At 41.8% G+C, this 4,977-nt stretch overlaps 1 pseudogene; it reads left to right on the top strand.

Annotated features, from left to right (window-relative positions):
* Positions 1-3,531: 3,531 nt before the first annotated feature.
* On the top strand, positions 3,532-4,484 carry LOC113223136 (annotated as a pseudogene).
* The last annotated feature ends 493 nt before the right edge of the window (positions 4,485-4,977 follow it).

Raw genomic sequence — 4,977 nt, 5'->3', positions numbered from 1 at the left:
CCCCAGTAACTTGAAAGATATTCTATGTTCATGGAAGGGAAAATCAACATTGTTAAAATGTCCATACTACTCAAAGCAATCTACAAATTCAACTCATTTCTTATCAAAATATCAATGACATTCTAGAAAAAAAAGTCCTAAAATTTATATGCAATCACAAAAGACCCAGAATAGCCAAAGCTATCCTAAGCAAATAGAACAAAACTGAGGGAATCATATTACCTGACTTCAAATTATACTACAGAGCTACAGTAACCAAAACAGTATAGTCCTGGCACAAAAACAGAAACATAGACCAGTGGAACAGAAGAAAGAACCTAGAAGCAAATCCACATACCCACAGATAAGTCATTTTCAACTTACCTTTCAACAAAGATATCAAAAATACACTGGGGAAAAGATAGTTTTTTCAATAAATGATGCTGGGAAAATTGGATATCAATATGCAGAAGAATGAAACTAGACCCCCATCTCTTCAAATAAAATGTTGATTCAAATAAAAATGAATTAAAAATTAAAAAATTAAATATAAGACCTTAAACTATTAAACCACTGCCAGAAAACATTGGGGAAACTGTTCAAAACATTAGTCTGGGGAAAGATTTCTTGAGCAATACCCCACAAGCACAACCAAAGTAAATGGACAAATGGGATCACGTGGAGTTGAAAATCTTCTGCAAAGCAAAGGAAACAATCCATTAAGTGAAGAGACAACCCACAGAATAGGAGATAATATCTGAAAACTATCTATCTGACAAAAGGTTAATAGCTAGAATATATAAGGAGCTCCAATGACTACAAGAAAAAAAATATAATAAATGGATTTTAAAATGGACAAATAATTTGAACACACATTTCTCAAGACATACAAATGGCAGACATGTGAAAAGGTGCTCAACATCATTGAGCAATGCAAATCAAAACTACAATGAGATACAATCTCATCCCAGTTACAATGGCTTATTTCCTAAAGACAGGAAATAACAAATGCTGGAGAGAATGTGGAGGAAAGAGAACATTCATACACTGTTGGTGTGAATGAAAGTTAGCACAACCACTATGTAGAACAGTTTGAAGGTTCTTCAAAAAACTAAAGTAGAGCTCCGGTACAATCCAGCAATTCCATTGTTGGGTATTTACACCAAAGAAAAGAAATCAGCATATTGAAGAGATATCTGCACTCCTATGTTTGTTGCAGCACTGTTCACAATAGGCAAGATTTGGAAGCAACTGAAGTGACCATTAACAGATGAATGGATAAGAAAAATGTGGTACTTATACACAATGGAGTGCTATTCAGCCATAAGAAAAGAATGACAGTCAGTCATTTGCAATAACATGAATGAAACTGGAGGTCATTATGTTAAGTGAAATAAACTAGGAACAGAAAGACAAATATCACATGTTCTCATTTATTTGCAGGATTTAAAAATCAAAACAATTAAACCCACAGAAATAGAGAGTAAAAATAGAAATGGTTATCAGAGGCTGGAAAGTATAGTAGGGAGTTGGTGGGGAGGTGGGAATTGTTAATTGGCACAGAAAAAAAAATAAAATAGATAAGGCCTAGTGTTTCATAGCATAAAAGGGTGACTATAGTCAACAATAATATACTTGTACATTTTTAAATAATTAAGAGTATAATTGGATTGCTTATAATGCAAAGGATAAATGCTTGAGGGAATAAATACTCCATTTTCCATGATATGATTATTATGCATTGCACTCCTGTAACAAAATATTGTAGGTACCCCATAAATATATACATCTACTGTGTACCCACAAAAGTGAAAAAAAATTATAAAAAAAAGAAAAAAAGTCATCACTATGATCAGATGTTGGAGCTAACATACAAGGACATTTTTAAAGGTATTACACATATATTCAAGATCCTCAGATGAAACATTAATAAAATGAACAAATAGATGGGAAATAGCAGATATATGGAAACCATGAAAAAGAACTAAAAATAAATTCTATGAACAAATAAAACATACACAGAGAGTCCTGTAAGGCAATATCAGTGGGTTAAGTCAGAAAATGCTAAGTGAGCCTAGCAAGAAAAAAAAAACAAAGGTGGCAAAGATTAGAAGAAAAAGATAAAATAACAGCCAAGTATGTATTAACTTGAAGCTATAAAAGCTCAGTGAGCATTGAGCATAATTTATACAAAGAAAACTATATCCTATGCCTAGCGTGGTTGCTCGTTCCTATAGTACCAACATTTTGGGAGGCTGAAGCTGGTGGATTGTTTGAGTCTAAGATTTTGAGACCAGTCTGGGCAACAAGGCAAAACTCTGTCTCTACCAAAAATACAATAATTGGCTGGGCGTGGTGGCACATGCCTATAGTCCCAGCTACTAGGGAGGCTGAGGTGGAAGGATCACCTGAAACCAGGAAGGTCCAGGCTACAGTGAGCTATGATCACACCACTGCACACCAGCATGGGTGACAGACAGAATGATACCCTGTCTCAAAAAAAAAAAAAAAGAAAAGAAAAAGAAAACAATCCCCTGTGCTATCATAGTACAACTTCAGAAACAAAATAAAAAATAATGATAGTATCCAGAGAAACAGTACAGTTAACATTTAAATAGACAACGATACAAATAATTCATGAATTTCTTATAAGAAATAATAAATACCATCTGACAGTGGTCTAACATCTCTAAAGTGCTGCATAAAGAAGAGCTTACTTTAATGAAGTTTTTGGGTGTGGTTTTTATCTAATAGGTTGCATGATAATGGAATTAGATAAAACCCACAGAGATTTTAAGCAAATTATGTCAGCTTGAACAGAAACGGACAAAGTAAAAATGAAAAGTTAGGTATGTAGACCCTTGAACTACCATGGGCAGCAAGGAGGCTGAGAAAACTACTCGGTTGGAACCATGATTTTTTTTTTTAATTGAAAAGGAAGAATAACTGGTGATGTAAAGATGTAAGCCCAATGGGCACAGCAAAGAGTCACGGAACATTAGACCAAAGAATCAGGCCTGCCTGTGGTTAGGCAAGCAAGGAACCAACAAACAGTACTCTGGATTTCAGAATTGCTAGGATGCCTCCCATTGCCGCCTTTTGGAATAAAAGCATCTATTGTAGTTATCCTACGTCTTTCTCTCTATCTTGTGTTGAATATAGAGGACAGAGGACTTGCCTCATTAATTTACAAGTTTTCAGATTGAGAGAAAATCAGCAGAGCTGCAATTGAAGTGCTACACCCAAGAAAATTCATCCACATCTGGAACTCATATACTTAAGCCAGAATCTCTGATGGAATGAGACTTTATGGGTGGAGGCCTGGGACACAGATGATTATATTTAGCATGTGAGCAGAATAAGAGCTGTTTTGATGACAAGGAACACTGTGGTAGGCTATATTTTTCATAATGGTCAGAGCAATATCTCAGTCCAACCTACTCTTCCAGAATCTTGCCTCTCTTCTATAAGGAGGTGGGGACCTTTGGAGATCATAATTAATAAATAGAATGTAGCTACTTTAGGTTCTGGTGGCGGCAGGGCTGAGCCAGCGATGCCCTCCCTTCACTCTCTGCGCCCGCTCTCCGGCTGTCCGCCCGCTCCACTGCCCTCCCAGCCACCATGACGGAACAAGCCACCTCCTTCACCAAGGACTTCCTGGCCGGAGGCATCACCGCCGCTCTGTCCAAGACAGCCGTGGCATCGATCAAGCGGGTCCAGCTGCAGCTGCAGGTGCAGCACGCCAGCATGTTGGTCGCCGCCGAGAAGCAATGCAAGGGCATGGTGGACTGCATCGTCCGCATCCCCAAGGATCAGGGCGTGCTGTCCTTCTAGAGGGGCAACCTGGCCAATGTCATCCACTCCTTCCCCACGCAAGCCCTCAATTTCGCCTTCAAGGATAAGTACAAGCAGATCTTCCTGGGGGGGCGTGGACAAGCACACGCAGTTCTGGAGGTACTTTGCAGGCAACCTGGCCTCTGCCACCGCGGCAGTCGTGTATCCCCTGGATATCACCAGGACCCGCCTGGCAGCCGACGTGGAAAAGTGGGCATGGAGAGCAAGTTCCGAGGCCTGGGAGACTGCCTGGTGAAGATCCCCAAGTCCTACGGTATCCGGGGCCTGTACCAGGGTTTCGGCATCTCCGTGCAAGGCATCATCATCTACCAGGCCGCCTGCTTCAGGGTGTACGATACGGCCAAAGGCATGCTCCCCGACCTCAAGAACACGCACATCCTGCTGAGCTGGATGATCGTGCAGACCGTGACGGCCATGACTGGCGTGGTGTCCTACCCCTTCGACACAGTGCGGCGGCAGATGATGACGCAGTCCGGACGCAAAGGAGCTGACGTCATGTACACGGGCACCAAAGACTGTTGGAGGAAGATCTTAAGAGAGGAGGTGGCCAAGGCCTTTTTCAAGGGTGCCTGGTCCAATGTCCTCAGAGGCATGGAGTGGGGGCGGGTTTCGTGCTGGTCCTGTATGACGAGCTGAAGAAGGTCAGCTAAGGGCCTTGGCATCCTCCACACACACCAAGGAACCAAGAGAACCACGTAGAATCCTGAAGTGTGCAAACCATCGACGTTCGAGAAATTCCAGTCATCTTTTTCCCAGCCGGACCCTGCCTGTAGATGGCCAGGGAAGGCTCTAGAAAAGGGAAGCATTGGCCAGGCGTGGTGACGGGCGCCTGTAGTCCCAGCTACTCACTCACGAGGCTGAGGCAGGAGAATGGCGTGAATCCGGGAGGCGGACCTTGCAGTGAGCCAAGATTGCGACACTGCACTTCAGCCTGGGCAACAGAGCGAGACTTACGTCTCAAAAAAAAAAAAAAAAAAAAAAAAAAAAGGAAAAGAAAAGAGAAAAAGAGCACATTATGATCCAGCCATTGGTACCGGATTCCATGTCTTGATCACTGGGGGAAGGGAACCAGGGTGTCCTTGTGGGCCCAGGGGCGAGGCACTCCAATGCTCAGACCTAGAGTCCAGATGCTTGTAGGATCCA

The sequence above is a fragment of the Piliocolobus tephrosceles genome, unplaced genomic scaffold (assembly GCF_002776525.5).
Source record: "Piliocolobus tephrosceles isolate RC106 unplaced genomic scaffold, ASM277652v3 unscaffolded_39055, whole genome shotgun sequence".
Lineage (NCBI taxonomy): Eukaryota > Metazoa > Chordata > Mammalia > Primates > Cercopithecidae > Piliocolobus > Piliocolobus tephrosceles.
The sequence above is the reverse complement of the archived record's forward strand: the minus strand, read 5'-3'. Positions and strand labels throughout refer to the sequence as shown.